Source organism: Meriones unguiculatus, chromosome 16 (assembly GCF_030254825.1).
Source record: "Meriones unguiculatus strain TT.TT164.6M chromosome 16, Bangor_MerUng_6.1, whole genome shotgun sequence".
Taxonomy (NCBI): Eukaryota; Metazoa; Chordata; class Mammalia; order Rodentia; family Muridae; genus Meriones; species Meriones unguiculatus.
In genome coordinates this window covers 8,827,394-8,851,138 of record NC_083363.1, presented here as the reverse complement: position 1 = coordinate 8,851,138, position 23,745 = coordinate 8,827,394, and the positions used below count along the sequence as shown (strand labels likewise).

At 44.1% G+C, this 23,745-nt stretch overlaps 1 protein-coding gene across 3 annotated transcripts in view; it reads right to left on the bottom strand.

The window, feature by feature from the left end:
* The window catches only part of Adarb1 (adenosine deaminase RNA specific B1), a 122,344-nt gene that overhangs the window by 97,554 nt on the left and 1,045 nt on the right, over positions 1 to 23,745 (bottom strand). The gene's annotated exons all lie outside the window — the stretch shown is intronic.

The following is a 23,745-nucleotide window of genomic DNA, read 5'->3' as shown; positions in this document are numbered from 1 at the left end:
TGCTCTTACAGAGGACCTAAGTTCAGTTCCCAGCATCCATATAAGACAACTAACAACAACCCGTAACTTCAGCATCTGTGGGCATCTGCACTCTCGTGCAGACATACCACGGACAAAACACATATGCACACATGCACACAATATTTTATTCTTAAAAAAAAAAAAAAAAGACTAGCCGCTTACTGTGTTAAAGTCCTACCTGCTGTAGGGCGTGGTTGTCATACCCTGCCCTCTCCCTAGGGGTGGGGCTTCTCTCCCAGAGGCCCTTCACTAGATAATCTAGACATCTTGGGTCTGCTGTCCCCTTTCCCCACCTCCTCCTCAACCCCGCCCCCTAGCATGTGCTTTCCCCTCCCCCCTTGCTGCTCCCAATAAACCTGCATTTATACAATATAGCTTCGTCTCACCATTAGCTAATCCCATTTGATTTAATCAATCAACTCCCTCAAACTATCCTCTGATTTCTGAACAAACGTGCCCATGCCCCCACCACACGCAAACACAAATAAAAAGAATGTTTTAAAGTGACTTTAACAGGTTCACACTAAGCATAAAAATACAACCAATTATAACTTATTAGATACATTTAAATACGACACTGCGGTCCCACTGGAAATCACATTTTTCAGTTGCCAGCCCTGTGCTGCTGGAAGGAGCAATGCTGAACCTACAATCATTCTTCAATGGGAAGGCAGGAGTGAACATGTCTGTCAGGTCACCACCCACAATCCCAAGGACCCATCATGTATCAGTAAGTGCTCCACCTCCCCTCACCCTACCCCATACCTCCCCACCAGACACCACACCACACCACCATAAGCTGGCAGAACAACTACTGAGATATCTTCTTGGGGGAAATATGCACCTATACCAGGGATATTTCTGCACTACAGGGAACGTGTAGTTGGCCTAAAAACCTCAAGTGCTAATTCTAAGACAGAGGCAGTGAGAGTCAGAGGTCAGATGGCCCAGCCTAACTGGTAAAGCCTCCCTCTATCCTCGGGAAAGATTTTAACTGGGACAGAAGACTGGGTAGGCACTGAAAGAAGCTGACAGATGGGACATTCAACAAATACCCCTTAACAGCTGCTTCTGATGTCTGAACATCCTGTTCACCAGACCCTCACAAACACACTGCCCAATAATTTAAGCACCATAGTAATGAGGGATCAATATCTTGCTTTTGTACATTGAGTAACTGAGGCCCAGCATGTTAACAATCACACAATAAAGTGAGGACTCTACCAGGCAGTCAGGTTCCAGGACCCTGGTGATGACCTACTTCCTGCAGCTGAGAGCAGTATCTAAGCAGATGGGGAGAGCTGTAAGAGGAGGCACAGGCTGCAATGGGCATGGGGAGGGTAGTCTGAGGGACTGCTGGCAGATGGAAGCCAGGTCCAACACACCTTGGATTTAATGAGTTTTTATTCCACAGGTACCAGAATGTCTCTGAGGACTATAAACACAGGGCTAGGACAGTGACCTTTGACCACAGTGAGCAGGGTACCAAGAGCATGGAAGAACTGTGGATCTGTCAGGAGGTTTCTGTGGAGGTAAAAGAAAAATGTGGTAGCCTGCCAACCACTAAGCAGTAAAGAGTCCTGGAAAAGTGGACATTTGGGTAAGGAAGCTGCAGGGACAGTGAGCACACAGATGCAAGGCACTTGAATGATAAAGGGATTCTGGGGCATGGGCCAGATCTCTAGCCACCAAGTGCTGTGAACAGGAAAACCAGAAAATGAAGCACAGGTTGCAGATGCTATGCGCCTGGAAAAGCAGGTGAGAAGAGCTCCCAGCACACTACCAGGAGCCAACATGGAGCTTGAGGAGGGAGAGGACTAGTGACCAGCATGGCCCTGCATCCAGGGATAGTACCTCCCAGCTGCTAAATCATTAGTCATGGCCTTCTGAGCTGTTTCTAATCAGGCAAGTTTCCAGATAACCATACAACCTTACGGGCATATCTCAAGCCCCCACTAGAACTAACCCTCCTGTCACAGAAACTCCACAGGTGGTGTCACAGTGACCTTTCCAAACTACAGCTTTGAATTTTTCCTGCCCCAGAAGAAACAGGTTTCTCTCTCCAAACAGACCCAAGTCACTTCATATCATGTCACCGGGGTCCTGGGTACGCCTGACTAGACCTCAGGCTGGGAAGGTGCAGTCTTTATGGGAGTCTGGCCACTCTCATCTGCATGATGGTACCCAGCAGAATCAGCAGGATAGGAGGCCTCCTCTCTTGGATAACTCTCTCCCTGTTTCAAGGGTTTCACCTTTCCTCTTTCTTTCCAGTGGCTATCTTTTATTATTTGTGGGATACATCTGCATCACTAGATATTTCCACACCAGCAAGGACCATGTTACATTTGCTCACTGCCCCATTTGTCAGAGACATGCAGGAGAAGCTGGGTGTACAAGAAGGCTAACAGGAGAACCAGGTGAACTCAAAGCCTACCAGAGCCTTCACTGTGTAGGGGACCTGGGATCTGGTATGTATAAGGATCCTAGGCAGCGTGGCTTCTAGACTTTCAGGCTATACCACACCAAGCCCCCATTCCTCTGGTGAGAAACCCTGAGACCAGCTATTGCAGCTCCTTCAGGCCAGCAGTGGAAGGGCCTCTTCCGCAGGGAGGCACACAGATGGGATAAAATATGAGACCTGACCAAAAGGTAGACAAAAGATGACAAGAATGGCTGCGCATGTGCAACAACAGATTTCAGAAGTTTCAAAATTTTGTAACACCTGAATCTTTACCAAAACAGGACAAGGCTACTTCTAGAAATATGGAGGCAATATTGAAATATGTTTGCACTATCAAGAGAGAGGACTCAACACCATCTATGCCTGTATCTTGTGCTATCTCCAGGATGAGATGTTTCAGGAAGCCTGCAAGGGGAGACATAAGCAGACTTAGGTAGCCACATCTTATACCAGTAGAGGAGGCCTGATACCTCACCTTCAACATCAAGGATTCTTCTAGCCTTGGGAGTTGACTGGAAATACAGAGGAAATCCCAGAACACCTTGGTACACACCAGCCAGGATCTGGTTCTGAGCCAAGGACAAGTGACTAAGTGAAGCCCCAGGCAGAATGGGCAGTGGTGGGGCTGCTTCCTTCCTCAGAGACTGCCTGCCTGGGAGCTGATTTTAGAGCCTTGGTTTCCTGGTTTTTCATTGTTCCAATTGTGTCAGCTGTGGGGTGTGAGATTAAGCTTTCTTTGACTTCAGAATACCAGGAGTGATAGCAATTTGGACATCTTTAGAATCTAGGCTGTATGTTCAAGAAAATAAGTGAAGAGGACCCAAGGGAGATGGCTCAGTCAGTCAAGCGCTTGCCTAGTAGGAGAACCTGAACCAATACCCATCAACCATGGGGGGGTGGGGGTGGGGGTGGAAGGGTGTCTGTAATCCCAGTGCAGGGTGAGTGCTGAAATCTGTCTCCAACAAGCCTAGCAGAATCAGCAAGCTCCAAATTCACTGAGATAACCTTTTCTGAAAATAAGACAGAAGGCAGTGAGATGGCTCAGCAGATGGAAGCACTTGCCCTGTAGAGTCTGATCCCCAGAACTCCCTGCCATGGCACAGGTGCCCATGTACACACATGCACAAACACACAAACACACACACACACACAGTGACAAAGAGAGAAATGTAATAAAGTTAAAAATAGATGGAAAGTGATAGACGACACCCAACAATAAACTCTGATATTCACATGCTCACACATATGTACACACACACATACAGAACACACCCAAAGAAAAAATTTTAAAAAGTATAGGATGTACAACTCTTGTTGTAAAGGAATGACACCTTTTATTAAAATAATTTCTTAAATAATTATTCAAGTGAAGAGTTAGATTCAAGCATGGTGTTACACACAACTTAAGTGACCATGTCCCTCACGTCAAATGGGCTTTGGAACAGTCCCTAGTTTTAGGCGCTGCTTTAATGTTTAGAGGAAGCTGTGTTTTTCCTGTGTCATGTGCTGTTAGTATCAGTCATGTCCAGATGACAAACAGGAGCAAATACAAGTCCCTCTACAGTAATCTAACAGAACACAGCAATAGAGGAAATTTGGCTTTAGACAAGGCCTCTTAAATTCTGATGTTTAAAGGTAATATTAAAAAAAAAAAAAAGGAAATATTCAGGCCAGGCATAGTAGTATATGCAGTAATGCCAGCATTTTACAAGGCTAAAGCAGAAAGTTCAAGACCCAGCTATGAAGCAAAGCACTATCTCAAAACAAAGAAGAGAAGAGGAAGGGGAACTAGGTGGAGGAAAGCGTGGAGAAGAGACAGAAGAGGGAAGGTAGGGGAGGGGAGAGGGAGAAAGAGAAGGAAAGGGAAGAGAGGAAAAACTAGATGAAATAAGTGATCAACTTCCAGACTAAGACTTGTTCTCAAAATTGTTACCTTTAAGGACTAAACTCCAGGTTGTAACTCTACTAAAAATAGAAACCATGTATACTCCCAAAACATTTTCTTTTTATGCTCATGTTTTGAATCCATCAAACCAACCAGTTATGACATTGTAGAAAGAATGAGAAAGATTAGTCACCACACAAATCAAAGAACATGAGAACTGTCCACTCCAACAGAGCACCAGGGAAGATAGCGTTTTAAGGATCAAGGGAAGAGAGCACAAGCCTGCCACATACCAGGCCTCTCTCCATTAGTCCAGCTAACTACAGGCTTTCAGTATCATGCTCTCTGCTCCTCTGAAACCCTCCTTCAAGAAACCTGAGAAAGCTCAGTGAATTGTTCCAAATAAAGTAGAGCCCTTTTCTTATTAAAATAAAATAAAGATGTTTAAACTAAAGACAAAATAATTTGCAAAGGATTAGAACAGCAGAAACCCAACCCAGTGTGCAGAATGATGAGCAGATGGGCCTCCAGGGTCCCTTGGCTTGCATCCAAATGCCCAACCCAACACCATCCAGGCACCATCTGGATTCACCAGTGCCTCCTCTTCATGAAGCTCACCACTCAGAGTATCTACCTTCTCACCCACAGTTCATCACCGTACCAGCATGCTAACCATCCTGTGAATGTGTAGATGACCAGGTTCCCAATCCTCAGAGCCACCAAGCTGCCAAAGACACATTCAGCAGATGAAGCTCAAACCAGAGGCTCACACCACCTCCTGTCCCCTCCAGGAGTGACTGACATACACCAGGCCCACCACTGCTCACTCAGTGGTGACAGTTCATGATATAATAGTACCAAATTTCCAATTGCTATACTGTTATAGCCCTTCAGGCATTAACTTTTTCCAATGTAAAATCATAATTCAACTTCTTTGGCTTTGGCATTAACTTTTTCTAATGTAAAATCACAATTTAACTTCTTTACCTTTTAATCATTAGAATTTAGTAAAAGCAGAAACAATCATACAAGTAGCTAGGCTGAATGTCACCAAACATCAAAGCAGGAAATTTCAAAACTCAAGCAGTGGAAGAAATCAGGTTGACTTAAAATAATACCAGGGGCAAGGATAAGCAGAAGTCTTTGTAAGAAGAAAATTGGCAGGGACAGTCAATAGATGTGGCAGCCAAATAACAGATGCTTCATGAGGACAAGGCTGGCTGATCCTTGTATGCACTGCCATACATCCAACATCCAAAATAACAGGCACAGAATAGAAATTAAAAAAGTCATGTTCAATGACTGGGTAGATAAATGAATGGAGAAAGATCTAGTTTGTGCTAAAGATAAGAAGTTGGGTGAATTTAAGCCAATGGTACCCCTCACATTTACGTAAAGCCGGTATCACAAACCCATGTTGTGCAGCCAATAAAACCAGTTCCACAACAGTAGCCTAAGGCTCAGGACACAACTACCTAAAGATAAACATGGATCTGGATTACACCTGTAATCCCAGCACTCTGAGAGACTGAGGCAGGTGGATCTCTGTGAGTTCAAGGCCAGCCTGGACATCCAAGGCTACACAGAGACCCCCTGTCTCAAAAACAAAACAAACAAAAAAGATAAACATGGGAGGCATTTGAGCCAAAAGTGAGGACACCATGGTGGCAAAGGTCAGCATCAGTCACCTGAAGAGGTAGAAGTGCTGATTGGATATTAAAGGGCTATTACTGGGGGTGTTCACATAAGAACACTAGCAAGAAAGCTATCACCCGCTTCCCAACAATGCCACACTTTCAGCAATTCTGCCAACCAGCTGAAATAAAAATACAGACTAACAAAACTGGCAAACTATCCAAATCAGGCTTTTTCACCTACCTTGAAAGGCAGCTGCTAAATATTTACACCACTAGGTATAACTGTGCAGCCTGTAAACCACATCTCAAGAAACAGGAAATGCTCATGGGCTGGAAGTGGGAAGAGTTTCCTCTTGAAAAAGGTATTAAATAGAAAATGTGAGTTTGCAGTGTTAGAAACAGGTTTTCCTCGGAATGCAGCCTGTCAGGAAGCCTATCCTGAACTTTTCTGTATAGAGATTGCAGAGAGAAACTATGATCATCTCACAGACGATGTTAGTAAGTTCTAAAGCTGCTTGTGACAAAGATGACTCTTAAAGGTCCTCAGCAAGCTGGCAAAAGACAGTAACTCACTACATATAACATGTACAGAACTACAATGGTCCCCATTTAATGGCAGCATGAGGGGACTTGGGTGAGGGATAAGGGTCAAAAAAAGCAGCTTGCTCATCACCACTGCCATCCACGTGGTACAAGCCACAAGGTGTCCAAGACTCTAGAAGATTAATAATGCTATAACTAGGCATTAGATATCATAATGGCATAAATAGGCCATGTGTTCACAATATGATCCTCTATGTAGACACCATGAAATACAACTAGAAGCTGTGTATATAATCACATACAAAATCCACACAATAACAAGCCTTGGAGATTTCTGCTCTGATGATGCTTGGCCTGGGGGCATGGGGCAGACCACTCAAAAATGGAGGCCAATCCTGGGAGCAGGGGAGATGCTCTCCACCCCCTTGCCTCTCACCACCTGAGGCAACTGAGGGAGCTGACCCTGAGGTCATGGGAGCGGGTGAGCTGGCCCTGCCCCTCAAAGACTGCAGCACTTGGGAGAGCAGACCCTGTACCTTGACTGGGCAGCAAAGTAGAGATGGCCTACTGGTGGAGAGCATGCAGGCCTCCCCCTGGTGGAGAGGAGCTGGCCCTGTGGGTGTGGGAGAGCTGGATCCACCATTCATCTGCCGTGAGGTGGAGGGTGTGTGAGAGTGATGTCCTCCCCTCCCTTCAACCCTCACTACCTGTGGTAAGGGAGAGCTGGCCTGGAAGTCATGAGAGCTGAGAGTGGGAGAGCTAGCCCTGACTCTCACCAGATATAGCACTAGGGAGAATGGGCCCTACATCTCACCTGGGCAACACAGAGTGAGAGCGGGAGAGCTGGCCCAGCCCCTCACTGGCTCCAGCACGTAGGAAAGTGGGCCTCATACCTTGACCGGGAAGCACAGCAGAGCTGGCTCTGGAGGCATAGGTGTGGTTGAGCCTGCCCCGAGGACATGAGAGTATAAGAACTGACCCTGCCTCCTACTAATGGCAGTATTGGGTGGACTAGCAGAAGCAGTGTTAGAGAACTTGCCCTGCTGGTGTGGATAAGGGAGAGCCAGCAGGCTGACCAGCTCAGCTGCCACCCAGACCAGATCCAGGGCCTTGAGTTGGCCCACCACAAAGTCTACATCATCTGTGAACTGTTGGGGTATGTGAAAAAGTCAGTCCTGCCAGTTCAAAACTGCAGGATCTCCATGACACAGGGCAACAACAAGATAATAGGGAGGAGTCCTGGTGAGAATCCAACATTAACAGTGCCACAGAAGCCGAAGAATTCAGACCAAACCAATGATTCATTGCAATGAACATTTGCAAGTGAAGGTGTATGGACAGAAGGGTATACTGTGACATTGTGACACACTACAGCTTCCACAATGAGATGTTTTCTGTTTGGTTTTATTTGTGTGTGTGTGTGTGTGTGTGTGTTTTATTTTGTGCGGGAGGTTGCAAGGGTGGAGGGCAGATACATGAGGACAGGAAGATGAGTGGAACTGGGGTGCATGATGTGAAACTCAATAAACAGTTTTTCTTTTTAAATGGAGGCCAACATATTAGGCAGATCTCAAGCAACAAAAAAATTAATTTCATATGCATCAGCTAAATGTGAAAGGCAAAATAACTACTAGAAGAAAATGAATAATAGTAGAGAAAAAATATAATGCCCAAAATATATAAAGGAAAAGACAGACACATTTAACTATGTTAAAAAATCTTTTTTGATAAGGAAGGAAGGAAGGAAGGAAGGAAGGGAAGGAAATCAAAACCAAAGAACAAGGAAGGCAAGTAGCTAACGTAGAAAACACTCATTCCACATTGGGAAGCAAATACTCAATAACACCTCTAGTATAGGTCAGAGCTGAGTGCTCACTTTTTCTGGTGGCCGAAGAGAAGCAGCTCTGCCCCTGAGAACCAGCACCCACCCATATGTGGAGGGACATCTGCAAAGCGTGCTGCACACTGCAGCTAGAGAGATGACCAGGGTTTCCAGGAGGAATGAAGATGTCTTACTGAAAGTGACCTGAGCCCCTCTCAGCACCAGAGGAGCCCAAACTATCAACATGAGGCAGGGGCTGACTTCTCCTACACACTGACCACCTTTACATCAGCATTGTTTCAGATGTGTTCTCTCCTGTGCTTTCTTTCTAAACTTTTAATTTTGAATTTTAGATTTATAGGAAGATTGAAAAAAACATACAGAGGGTGCATAAGCCCTTCACCTCGCTTCCTCCTAAAGCCTAAGCACAGGTTTGTGGGCTGTGAACACTGGAGAGACTGGGTAGGAAACTGTGTGACTGGGAAATGAACTCTGGTGTGGTACCATTAGCCACACCATGGACTTTACCACAGGCAACAGGTTCCCACTAACCCTGGCTCTCCAGCCTCCCTCCCAGCACTCTACCTTGTGTCTCACTGCTATGGCTCCTCTATGCCCTCTAAGCACAAAGCCAGGGTCCCCAGCCTTCCTCTTCTAAACTGGATACTTTGTAAGAGCAGAACCAGAGCACTGACAGGTGACCCAGATGGAGCAGTCCAAGCTCCCTCTTATTAGAGGGTGAACCTGTTTGTGCAGGGACACTAGAAGAGTGTACCAAGTAGGCAGGCTCACTGCAAGTCAACCCTGGTAGGGCGCTATCTGTTGCCTTTCTCCACTCTAAAGTTACTACTTTTCCCTTTTTAATAAATAAACAACTTGGAGTAAAGTCGCTCTGTTAAAAGGCAAATATCCCTTTTCTCCTCAACCCTACCCACCAAACTCTGGAGCCCCAATCCTGAGACACCCCTGCCACAGCACCGTGACCATGGTATTTGCCTATGTTGGCCTTGGGGCCCTTGTTCCTTCTACACTGACTGGCATTCTTCCATGAGGAAGAGTTGTCTGTTCTCCCATGTTTGCATGCTTATCTGGTCAGCTGATATAGCAGTGGAGAGTGACCTGCACTTCATGCTATGAGCTAATTAATCATTATTCCCTTCCTTTGTTCACAGGGGCTCCTTCAGGTTGGCACCTGAGCCTTTCCTATCTTCCTAGCACCAACAGACATCTTCTGATGGCAATATCACAGGGTATGTGGGTGTACTCACTGATACTGGGAGACATTGCTTCTGGGCCTTCCCAGAGGACACCCAACTCCAATAAAGCACCCAATTTCAGCCCTTCCTGTTCTTATCTAAAACCTCCTTGAGCTTCTGTTATCCACTATGATCTACCCATGTTCAACATCATATGCACATAGTACAGCCTCACAGTTAGCTCTTGGCCCTTGAGAAACAAATCTACCAGGACAGGACAGCATTTCATTTGGTTCTTCTAGCTTTACCCTTAAAGGGTCCGGGCAATATACTTTTTTCCCCCCTCAGCTTGCTCTACCTGGGTGTCTACCCATACAGGGTCACCATGTATCCTAATTATCTACTTCATTCTGAGTACATGAAGTGTCTGTCTCCAAGTGCCAGGCTGTACCAAAGGTATACTGTAGCAGTGCACTGACCCCACCCCCTTTGTTCTATCACTTCTACATCCTGATGTGACCATACCCCTCCATTCCCACTTCTTGTACAAACATCTTGCTGGCATGTGTTTCCCCTATGAAGGAAGCTCACCAAGCATTCATATTCAGCACATCGTGGAAACTGCTGCAAGATGGTCCACAGAGATGGTCCCGCTCTTCAAGCCTCTCATGCATGACTACCTAGGTCACACTGCACATATTTTCACATTATTGGAGATGTGTCTTAAGGGAGATTCCTAGAAGTGATGCTAGGTCAAAGGTAAGCACCTATGTGGTTTTATAGGCTGAATGTAGGTTTTACTGAGTGGATTCCACAGCTCAACAAGTACTGGTAATTTTCTCTTCTGATAAGGAAAACACGTATATACAAATACTGCTAAGAATCTGACATAAGACTGCCATTTTAAGAAACCTACATAGCTTTTGTTCAACATTATGGTCAAGATAATTCATCCAGGAAACAACCAAAGTACATAGTGTACAGAAATCCTCAGTAGACAGCAATGAAAAAAACATCCGTCTGACAGAAATAGAAAAACAGGTCCACACAAAGACATTTTACTAATGTTTGAAGTAGCATCATTTATAATAGTCACAAAGCAAAAAAACAGCCTAAAGCTCATCTCTGGTAAGGGATAACAAGGATATGTTATATCCACACCACAAAAGAGCAGACCACTGCAAGCCTGCAAGGTAGATGAGCCTTAGATACATGTAAGAGACCTTACCCTCTGCACAGAAGTCTACCTAGGACCTGTTCAAATGAAGGGTCAGGGAAAAAGGACACCAGAGACTGCATACAGACAGCCTATGGCAAGGGGCTGCAGTAGCAATAACTGAAAACAGAAATGGGGGACACTCAGGGCAAGAGGAAAGCTCCAAAAGCAGACCATGGTGATATTATCACAACCCAGACCTGCAAGAAAATCTCTGAACTAAAGTAAGCAATTTTGTTTTCTGCCTCATCTTCCTAGAGCACTCTGAAAATTAACCTTCAGACATAATTTGATCCTGTTTGCATTATGCATTGATTCTTGCAGCAGTCAATAAGATCAAGAAAATTCCTGGATCATTTCTTGGATGGACTGTGACAAGTATAGGGCTGACCTTTTGTGTGAGCAGTGAGGCCCTGACCTGTCTTCACACACAGCCAGCACAGTCCAGTTGATCCCTATGCTTAAAACTGCTGCTGAGGGAAGGAGAGATGACTCAGCGGTTAAGACTGCTTTTCCAGAGGTCCTGAGTTCAATTCCCAGAAACCACATAGTGGCTCACAGCCTTCTATATTGTGATCTAATGCCCTCTTCTGATCTAATGCAGGCACACATGCAGGCAGAGCACTGTATACATAATAAATAAAAGTTATTAAAAAAAAAACTGCTGCTGAGAAAAAGGAAAACCTCCCTGTGCTCCAGAATCTTCAAGAATAAACAAACCTAAGCCCACTAAGAGTGTGCCTTTCATGCCCATCCCATGTGTACCCACAGCTGATCAACACAGGAAAAACTTCAGGCAAGCAGAGCGGGTACTACATGTGAGGCACGCACAAGAGGCAAACATTTGGTACTGCCCTGCAGGTTACACAGCACCAGCTTTCTCTGTGGAAATATAAGCATTGTCCTTATACAGTTTCACTAGAGGAATGAAATTAAAGAACAGAAAGCTTTTTTGTGAAATGATCAAATATGTCATGCAGGCATCTGCATGTGGGCAATAATCATCTACTATGAGGTACCAAGAAATACAAAGGGGAAAATCCCAAGAGTATAGGCCAATGTCTCAGTTCCGGGTAGCTCTATGGCATAAATGCCAAAGGACAGCTGGTTAGCAGAATCCAGACAGAGGTTTTCCTCGGAGCCCTTCCAAAAGCCAATGGAGATGTTATTCAAGCCAATTTTTTTCCACAGGGTTTCAGCAATGGTGAAATTTAGGTTGAACTCTGTGATCCCAACTGTAGCTCTGAAACTCTTATGATTCATTCCTCTCAATTCCACATCTTATGGAACAGAGATGCAGCTTCAACTCCCCAAACTAGCTTTTAACTGCACCAATTACTTACCATTCACTGATTATGCCACTACTTTCTTGGAACTGGGAAATTAAATAACAAAAATTTATTGCATGAGTCTCTGTAAAAGTTTAGATAGCATTTTAATGAAAATAAATTTTCAATGTATTATGAAAGAAAAAATAATTCCAAAAAAGAACACTATGTTACACAGAAAAAAAGTTAATAAACCCAAATACAAAATGATAAATTCAGTTTCAGAATAACAATTTGGCGGTATTGTTATTTTGGGTGGATATCTCCTCAGAAAGAAATCAATCTGTATTCATGGAGACTAAGAAACTTGCATTCGATGTAACTAATTTTCCTCCTATCTAGAAATAGTATGGACCTGAACAATCAGGTCACTGCACCTTGAACTGTGACCAACTACAGGAGTCTCTCGGGGCCTTTATCTTCATACAGATAGGTTTCAGACCATGTGTACTCAGGCCTAGAACATGTGTAGATTAATAGTAAGGGCTTTCTCCCATTCTTGTGTGAGATGTGTTTTGGGAGGGAGTGGTCATGTCAGAGGCCACCCAGGTAATGAGTGTCCTCTTTCTGGGGCAGCAGACAGAATTCTATCTGCTCTCATGCAGCTGGGGTACACACAGGTGGTAGGCTCTGCCAATCTGAGATTCCACCTCAGGAGAGAAAAATCTGAGGAAGCAGGTGCCTGGTACAGAGAAAGATACATGAAGCTTGTATCAGATTGGAAGGGCTCTGAGGTCAGGCTCCCTAACATCCTTGAATAAATCCCTTTTCTCAAAATAACTAACTAGCCCAAAGTAAGCCAGCCATCATGAGGTTAGTATGCTTGGGTTATACTTTTTAACAATAACAAAAAGCCTGTATTTATGTGCACTGCCCATAAGCAAAGGCATCGGAAACTTGCGAGACTTTCTGATCTGTTTTCTAAACCAATTAGTAGATGTGTTGACAACTTTATAATGTTAGAAGAAAGGGCAATTAAATCTTAATTGATTATCATCTTTATCAGACATGATGAACTCCAAACTCACAGAACTTCTAAGTTCAAGACAACAGACAACCTAGTCCCTTTGTACCAAATGAAGTGCAAAGGCGTTGAGCAACTCTGACTCGCTGAGGTCTCCTATTTCCACACAAACAGGGTTCCTTACTTCACCTCCTTCAATCTTGCCCCAAACCTGTTCAACTCCTCAGACCCCTCTTCCAATGCTGCACCCCTTCAACAGTCATTGACACCTGCATGCCAGGTGCCAGCCCTGCAAGGACCTTAGCAGCCAGGCCATGAGGGGCATGGTATGTGCTGTTAACCATATTTGCCACTAACACAGGTCCCTAGCGGGGAATGAACCTTAGAAGCCACCACTTCAGTACCTTCATTTCACATTCGACAAAGCTGCGGGCAGATGCAGAACCAAGCTGGGATTATTCCCGCCAAGTCCCTGAATTCTGGAGCAGTCTCCTGCTTGGTTCTCCACCAAGTAGCTGATAAGCTACACTTTCTCCAGTTTTAATTCCTGTAAGCCTCCACAGTTGAATCACATGGATTTTTCATTCTGTCTGGCTGCTTTTTTCTAAAAGCTCCCAGAGCATCCGAAATGCTGTTATCACTGAAGGGAATGCATTTCAACTACATGCCGCCCAAGAGTGTAAGATGATGTTGTTGAGGCACAACTTTTTTTTTTTTTTTTTCAGGATGTGAGCACCCTGTTTTCAACAGATTAATTTACTATATTGTACTTTGTGATTTTATAACAATTTTGAATGTTTTGTAAATGTTTCTATTCTACAAAGAAAAGCAAGGAAGTCTGGAGATAACATAGACATATGGGCATAAATATATGACTGATTCAGCAAGTACAGTAGGGTGTGGGGGACAGTGTGTAAGGCAGAAAAGCATACGTTTGCAGAGGCAGACAAACTTCCTTAATTCAAGCTCTATCACTTACCACCTACAGAAAGAATAAGAAAAAAATAAATCACTGCCTCATTCAGCAAGGATTTAAAAGTACCTGCCATCTGCCAGCTATTGTTCTGGACCTCAGGACCTCAGGACAGTTAGAGCAACAATCCTGCCTTCCAGGGCTCCCATTTCTGCCAGGTAGTTTTATGTGAATCAAAGGAGGGAGGAAGGGGTAGATGATGAAGGTAAATAGCCAGAGGAGTGACAGAGCATGTTTATATGAATGTGTGCAAAAAGATGTGAGAGCTGGCAAGAAGCTAAGGGCAGACTGCAGTAAGAGACAGAAGGGACTGCTGGGAGCACCTGAGATAGAACAGGTGCAGGATTTCAAGCAGAAGAATGACGTTATGTGCCTCGTATTACGGGCTCAGATTTGGCTGCTAGTCAAGAACAAACTGAGAGGACACATAGTGGAAAAAGGGAGAGTGGGCAGGCAGCCACTCAGGTAAGCCCTGAGAGCAAGTTCTCAGCAATGAAAAGGGGTGGAGGCAGTCCCACAGAACAGTGCCCTCCCAGGACTGGCATGAGGGCCAGACAAGACTAACCATGCATGACACACAAGAGCTTAGGAACTGTTGTCTACATAACATCCAGCCTCCTCAAGAAGTCACTGAGCCTCTTCCCGAATTAGTTTTGTGATTGATCTGAAAATATCATCCATGGGATCTCCAACAAGGAACCACTATAAGGAGTAATGACCTAAGTGCAATGATCTGATCTCCCTGAGCAGCACCAGTTCTACCAATTCAAAATCTACAAAGTCTGTGACTTACAGACAACATGTGATATTTCTCTTTGCTTTCATTTATTTGTTTTTAGTTTGTTTTTTGTTTGTTTGTTTGTTTTTTCCCTTGAATCAGGCTTTCTCTGTGTAGTCCATCCTGGAATTCCCTCTGTAGACCAGGCTGGACTCCAATCAAGAGAGAGCTGCCTGCCTCTGTCTCCTGAGTGCTAGGACTAAAGGCGTGTGCCATCACCACCAGGCATGTGATGTATTTCAAAAACTACATAAGTAGAAACAAATGCTATATATAATATACTAGTGGGTAATCTGATGTCCACCACTGAAGATTACCAGACTCTTCTGGTCCTTAGCAGCACCATTCAGAGTTGCAAAAGCTTCTTAATCCCTGTTCCGTTTCTCTCTTCCTTCCTCCCTCCCTCCCCCTCTCCCTCTCCTTTTCCCCTCCTCCTCTCTCTTTCTCTCTCTCTCTTTCTCACACACACACACTCACACTCATTTTTACTTACAGTGCCTGTCTCCCTCTCCAACTGAGGCCATAGGAGTTTCACTTTCCCCAACAACTCTCTAATCTATCACGTCAAAACAGCAAATAAGAGCCATTTCAGAACAGAAGAGAGAATACTACATAAAGAAACCAAGAAGTGCCTGATGAGAGGGTTCGGAGGGCGAAAGTACTTGCTACACCACCTTGATAACCTGAGTTCACTCCACAGAACTCAGAAATCAGAGAACCAATTCCCAAAAGTCATCCTCATCTCTAAGGATGTGTGGCATTCAGATGTGTGCGCATGCACACACACAAACATTAGTCATAAAAATAAACAAAATAAAATAATTTTAAAACAGAGAGGGAGTGAGTCTCCTGAGAGGCCATTAATAGTTAATGGTTTCTAGGGCAGGGAGAAACAAGTTTTGTTTTTTTTTTTTTTAAAGGGTGAGGCCCTAGTAAGTCAAATCACACTCAGTGAATGGCCCCAAACGTATCAATATATGATCAGCACAAATTGGACTCAATGAATTATTTAAGTGTGGGAGAGGATCGAGAAGTTAGAAGGGGTGGGGACAGATAGGTGGGAATTATCTGGGAGAAGTTAGAAGGCAGAGTTGGGGTGACTATGAGACAGGCATGGTGGCACAAACTTGACACAAACTAGAGTCATCAGAGAGGAGGAAGACTCAATTAAGAAATGCCTCCAGAAGATCTGGATGTAGGCAAGCCTGTAGGGCACTTTCTTCATTAGTGATTGATGGGGAGGGCCCAGCCCACTGGGGGTGGGGCCATCTCTGAGCTGGTGGTCCTGGGTTCTATAAGAAAGGAGGCTGAGCAAGCCAAGGGGAACAAGCCAGTAAACAGATGGTCTCTGCATCAGCTCCTGCCTCCAGGTTCCTGCCCTGTTTGAGATCCCACCCTGACTTCCTTTGATGAAGAATAGTGATGTGGAAGTGAAAGCCAAATAAACCCTTTCCTTCCCAAGTTACTTTTGGTCATGGTGTTTCATCACAACAATAGTAATCCTAACTAGGATGTGGTACACACTTTTAATCCCAGTACTCAGGGGGCTGAGGCAGGTGTATCTCTCTGAGTTCAAGGCTAGCCTGAACTGCATAGTGAGACCCTGTCTCAAAAGCAAAGAAACAAACAAAAGACATAAAATTTCAAACAATTAATAAAAATATTTTTTAAAGGGTGGAGGACCAGGAAGGCTAAACAGACAGACACAGCTGGACTCCCACACAGGCTATCAACAGTCATTTATGCCATGAACAGGCATCAGAGAGACAGTGGCTAAAAGACAGAGTTGGAGCTCCTAGAGAAGTCAGCATGTGACAGCTCACAGGAAGCTGAAAAAGAACTCACCCACACACTACAAGGCACCACAAGGTCAGGTTCTATGTGTAGGAGCCTTACAGAACTCACCTGGGATTTCTTCATAGCTTACATGTTTACACGCTTTAAGTCCCTTAATAAGAAATACCCTTAATAAGAGCTGGAGAGATGGCTCAGCATTGACTGCTCTTCCAAAGGACCCACGTTCAATTCCCAGCACCCACATGGCAGCTCACAACTGTCGGTAACTCCTGTTCCAGGGGATAGACATACATTCAGTCAAACACCAATGTACATAAAATAAAAATAAATAAATATTTTTTTTTACATTTCTTTATTTACTTATTACGTATATACTGTTCTGCCTGCATGTCAGAAGAGGACACCAGATCTTATTATAGATGGTTGTGAGCCACCATGCAATTGCTGGGAATTTTAGAAGTTCCAGAAATCCAGACAAAAAACTGGGCCTGAAGTAGAGGCCATCTTAAGGAGAGGGACCTTAGCCTAAGTGACCTACCATACTACAGACAGACAGCATCCAACTGGACTGGATCAGGGAACCCTGCTATTGTCTGGTTTAGAACCGATGCTTGCACAGTGAAATCTTGCCACCCACTGAGAATGATGTGATAAGGGGATAGTAGGAAAAACTGAGTCTGAAGTTAGTGTTTTCTGCTTCATCTCTTCTTCCTGAACCCACACCAAGAAAAAGTTCCTGTCTTCTGTCTTTTCCCACCTCTACAACTTTGGCCTGCACTATGTGAAAGCTGTAACCCTACTTAAAACCTTGCAGTGCCTGCCCCACCTGTCCCTACATGCCTATCCTGCCCCACCTTCAAATCTCCAACTAGACAATGATATGGCTCCTTCCACTACGGCAAAACATGTCAGCAACCTAATGGGAGCTTGGTTAAATAAGATGAACATCAATTTAAGTGTTAGAACCCTTGATGTCACCTTCCTCGGGTGCTGTGGGACATTCCAAAATGCAACTTGGTGTTTCCTCAGGTTGCCAGGTCTTCTCCTCAGGGCTACATCTGGTAAATAAGGATGACAGCCCTCCTTCCACTGAGGACCCTTAGAGACAAGGGAACTTTGTTTGTTTGTTTGTTTGTTTGTTTGTTTGTTTTTGGTCTTAAAGATTTATTTATTTATTACATATACAGCATTCTGCCTGCATGTACGCCTGCAGGCCAGAAGAGGGCACCAGATCTCATTACAGATGTTTGTGAACCGCTATGCGGTTGCTGGGAATTGAACTCAGGACCTTTGGAAAAGCAGTGTGTGCTAGGGAATGTTTTAATAAAGAAAGGTTCCATTTCATACAAATCTCTCATAAAAAAGCCACAAGGAATGTCCACTTGTAAAAAAGGTTTTTTTGTTTGGCTTGGTTTTGTTTTTTGTTTGTTTGTTTTTTGTTTTTCTAGACAGGGTTTCTCTGTGTAACCTTGGCTGTCCTAGACTCCCTTTGTAAACCAGGAGGGCAGTGAACCACTCACAGTAATCTACTTGCCTCCACCTCCCGAGTGCTGGGACTAAAGACATGCACTACCACACCTGGTGTGAAAACAGTATTCTAAGTCCCACACCATTCTTCCTAATCCAGGCTAGCAAGTCTTCCAAATACTTTTGAATGAACTGAATGCAGAGCTTCCTGCCTGATGGGGCTGAACATCCTTTCTCTGTCAGCCACTGGAACCTTCTTAAGGACTTGCTTCCTGTAATGTTCCTGCCATCACTACCCAAAACAAAATACACAGGAGCCTAGACCATTACCCCCAGGTTGAGTTCCATCAGTCGGCTCTCTTTAAATAAAACTTCCTTAGAAAGCCATCCACATTTAATGTCCATTCTCTTCAATGCTCTAAAACCCCACCAAAGTCACTGATGGCCTGCCTCTCCCAAATCCAAGAAAACATTTTCCAAGTCCCCTACCTAAGCATTCATGTCCTGGATTCCTGACCACTGGACCTTCCTGCTTGCCATCTTTAGTAGCATAGTCCAACATCCCCTCCCCTATGGACTCTTGTCAAGAGTTCCTACCAGTACCTACCTCTGCTACTCTGCATCCACACTCACTGTCCAGCCTATGATATAAACAGCAGCTATACTAAAAAAGACACCTAACTTTGCATTTGTGGCCCGACCTTTTGCAGAGCCTGTCCTTGAATTTTCCTTTCTATCCCAATCTCTCATTCAGATGACTAATCATAAAAACAGTAAGCAAAGCAAACTCTCTTAAATCCTGCTAGTCAGGTACTATTCTAGGCCCTCTACATTAGCTCAGCATATCGACTCAACAACCATTTGAGATGGGTTTTTTTTTTCTTTCCTTTCCCTTTTATTTTTTATTTTTATGTATTTTTGTTGTTATTGCTGTTGCTTTTGAGACAGGACCTCACTATGTACTCCTGTCTGACCCAGACTGGCTCCTTCATGCTGGGATTGAAGGCATGCACCATCATAGCTGGACAAGACACAAATTCTAGTCTCCCTGAACTAAAGATGAAAAACTGAAGCACAGAAAAATTAAACAGCTAAGTGGTGGCACGCTGACCCCCAGGCTAGTGTGTGGTATGATCACTGAGCAAGGTCTCAGGATTCATTTTCCAAATCTCAAGTCCTAATCCCTACCCTAAACATATAACCTTCCCAGGCTTCCTACACCATCCACCAATATGGAATTGCCCCAAGTTAAAAGTCAGAAGACTCGATTCTAAACAACCTGTTGTGATAATATTACTTCAGTATTCTTTTTAATGAAAGCACAAAAGCACTGTAATGGTCTATGCTCAAAGTCAGTCCTTTCATTGAGTGAAAATAAATGCTAAGTGGTAAGAAAGTGTTGCCATCCTCTAATTGGTACATCTTCCTCAGTCAGGAATAAAAAAAAAAAATGGTGCACCTCACAAAGCATCTTACACACTGACAATCCACCTTTCCCTCTTGCTGGGGCCTCAGCCTGGTGATCAGGCTTCTATCAGGGCTTTCTCACTGGTCTCCACTAATGCTCCTGCCTGCAGCAATGGAGTGAGGGAAACGAATGTAGCATGCTACAGAGAGGATCTGTCTGTGCCACTGACTGTGTGACCTTGAGCAAGCACCTCACAATTCTCTGCTTTGATAGCCCCCATCTGTAACACAGGAATAACAGTAACAGACTGGAGAGATGGTTCAGCAGGTTGAGGTACTTGCACACAGGACTGACAATCTGAGAAGTTATCCTCTGACCTCTACATTGTCTACACTCCATATACATATAAAAATAAAATAAATTAATAAAAACTGAACAGTAATAATGTTCACCTTTTGGGCTGTCAATTGGCTGAACTGACAAACATGAAGTATTCTGAAACAGCCTGGCACATGACAAGCTCCTAAAAACCCACAAGCCAGAAGGTAACCAGATCATGTCCTTCTCTATCATGTCTAAAACTCTCTAAAAGGAAAAGGGGGAGGGGGAAGAGCAGGCAGGCCAACCCTCCTAAGACCTCCCATCACTCTGGGATTAAATTTTAAATCCCTTACCACAGCCTCTACACTCCAGCAAGAAGCAGCCCTCCCCAACCTCTCCAACCTCATTTCCTGCCACTCTCTCTCCCTCCCTAGCCACAATGGCTCTCTGATGTTAACAACTCATGTCAAGGCCTTTACCCCAGAGTCCCCTCTGCCTGGAAGGCTGCATCAGGCTGTAACCAAACACATCACCACACTTCTTAAACACCTATTCTGTCTCCTTCCACCTACCCTTTCTTCCTTTGCCCTTCAGGATGCACAGACATTAGGAATGCTTCCCGTTTTCCCACTCCAGGTGGGGAAAACTAGCCTCATCAGGTTCATTAGAACAGAACCTGGAACACAAGTACTACTAATGAGAAAGAAACAGCATCGGTTTGAAAATCACTGATCTAGAGCCAACAGCTTCCATTCCACCATTTTTTCAACATAAACACCAGGCACCTTCCAGCTACTTTCATTCCCTTCCTGCTTCATCTGAACTCAACCTGTCATGCCTGAAACCAAAGTCATTGGCATACAAATTCCTACAGCACCACATTAGTATAAAAACCGGAAAGAACAGCAGACAGTATTACCAAATTGTTTAAAAGCAAGTAACGTTAACTTGATATAAACAGTCCTAATTGCAGTGGAAGGCAAGGTAAAAATATCTGCTGGCCTGGCCACTGTACCTTCTTCATCCATGCTCCAAACAAAACATATGCCTTGAGGAAGACAGTCACTAATGAATAAGGAAAACATCTTAATTAATCTAGTGCAGCAATTCTCAACCTGGGGGTCAACCCTTTCACAGGGGTCAAATATTAGACATCCTGCACATCATATATTTACATTATGATTCATAACAGTAGCAAAATTACAGTTTGAAGTAGCAACAAAAATAATTTTATGGTTGGGGGTCACCACAACATGAGGAATTGTATTAAAGAGTCTCAAGCATTAGGAAGGTTGAGAACCACTGATTTAGTGGATAATTTTTAAGTGAAATTGTTGTTACTGATTTGTTCTAGTTCATATACTATGAACATATTAAATACAGGGTTTTAGGCACAACTATTCCCCTCACCCCAAACTGTGGGCTTGGAAATTCATGTTAGAAAGTTAACACAGAAAATTGTCATGTTTTCCAATAGAACTGACCCTTTCCAAGCCGGGGGGGGGGGGGGCGGACTCCTATGATCCCAGCACTCAGGGAGGCAGAAGCAAGAGGATCACTGTGAATTCGAGGCCAGCCTGGTCTACAAAGGGAATCCAGGACAGCCAAAGCTACACAAAGAAACCCTGTCTTAAAAAATGATAATAATTGGCCCTCTCCAAGCTTTCATACTAAGCTTGACCATTTCCCTAATGACTGTATAATTTCATTGACTACAATAGCCAAAAGTAGATAACCTCTAGCTATTTAAACAATATTCTCTGGTCCTGTGTATTTACACAGCTAATCCCAGCACTCAAGGCAATAAAATCCAGTTCTTAAACACAACTTACTGATGAAGGAAATTTGGATTAAAAATTATGAGCAGGTCTTCTTTGTGCCCTTATATAAATAAGAATCCTGCTAAGGGATTACACTGCTAAGGGAAACGTTAAAACACTGCATTTTTAGAGTTGAGCCTGGTGGTACAGGTCCATAATTCCAGATACTTGGAAGCCTAAGACAAGAGAATTAAAAATTCAAGGCCTACCAACATACAGAGTGAGTTCAGGCAACTTAGTGAGACTGTTTCTCAAAGCTGAGATAATACCTCCTGCTAGCACTTGCCTAACATGTGCTCTTCATTCTTGGTTCACTCCCAGTACCAGAAAAAAAGAAACTATATTAAAATACATCTACAGCTACATAACATATTCTGACCACTGCTGAGACAATGTACAACCCATACATAGTAACATCTGGAGATAAATGAGCAGTAGGGTACAGAGACCAATGAAGATGAGCCTATTCTGTGTGCCTTTTTAGCGTTTTATGTATGCAGGCACTGCTTGCCTTCCTGAATGTATTATATGCATACTTAAGTTTTTAAACCTACAAGCAAAAGCTTTATACTTTTGAAAGTATTCTAATTTTATCTTAAAATGTCAATACTATTAAAGTGATTAAGAAGACAAACTGCTCGTGGGCTTTTGCACTGTGCTTGTAGAGTTCAGCACTGTAACTCCAGAGGGGAAGGTCTAGCACATGACCAGTTGGAGACTGTTCATTCACTGGACAAGATGGGTTTAAAGGATTTTTTTTTATTATTATTCTAAGACAGTTTAAATGCTTTACAGCACATAAACTTAGAAAGAAATGCATTTGCCTATGAGCCAAGATGTGTTTTGGGCATGATGTTATTTCTTGGTAGCTAATCTCCCTGAGTTGGCCTACCAGCAATGACTGAATGAACACATCATGGAAGATACACGTCATTAATTTCTCTCTTCAACAGTGTCCTTGCAGAAAGGTCTCCTTTGCGACTTCCTACTGGAGTTTCACAGCTGACGTAGAAGTAACTGAATGTGCCCAGTTTCTGAAACCCCTTGACATCTAACAGGCATGGAGAACACATTCCTTTCAAAGCCTGTGAATTCCACCTCTCCACCACTGTGGGATCAAAACACCCAGCCCAGTGTGCCTCATCCAATATTTATCAAGCCCCTGTTGTGAGGTGCCCACGCTGTGAATCTGTCCCTTGGAGGAACCTGAAGGAACCCAAGGGAGCATTAATTCTCTCGTTCCAAAAGGAGCTGTACCAATCAACCTTCTGCCTCCGTTTTCTTCTCTTTTCCCTCCAGGGAACCCTCTCAAGCAAAAAGGGTAAAGAGGTTTCATCTCCGAGAAAGGAAGAAAGAGTTGGCTTTTACAAACAGTTTTGGGAAATGCAGCTTCCTTTCAAAGGAACAAAGAGGATTAACACAGTTATTTCTATTCTCAGTAAACTTACTGTTTGATCATCTTAATTACAGCAACTGAACTATAAATAAATAAATAAATAAGCAAGCAAGCAAGTTTGCTGTCAGGCCACTTTTCCTTATTCTTCCAAAATGGAACGCAATAAGCGTTTTCAAAAGAAGAAAAAGCCCTCATTAGAAGTAACAATCCAAACCTGCTAGCTGAAAACATTAACCTCCACCAGGCACTCCGGAGCGGATAACCCCCCTCATAAATCCCTAACGGAACACATTTCTGGTCCTCGACAGGCGACTCCGGCGCCACTACAGTCTAGCGTCCAGAGCCCCATCTGACATCTTCCCTCCTTACAGACACCACATAGTGAATTTTCCTGCTGCCTTATGCGAGCGCGTCAAAATTCACCTCCAGCCACTAATGTCCCAGATGGCTCCCACAGCAGAAGACGCGCCGGGCACTCGGGGCACTCGGAACTTCGTCACCCGGGCGCACGGCGCCCCACGTAGACTCTGAGCCCTCGGCAGGGACGCGGACCACCAGAAAGAAGCCTCCCTTACCGGGGTCACGGTGTCCACTCCGTGGGAGCGCAGTGTCTCCTCTGCAGGACACGAAGTGCTCTCCACAGGGCGCAGCCTCCCTTCTGTGGGGTGTAGGGTGAGGGTCTCCCCTCCTCGGAGCACAGAGTACTCTCCGC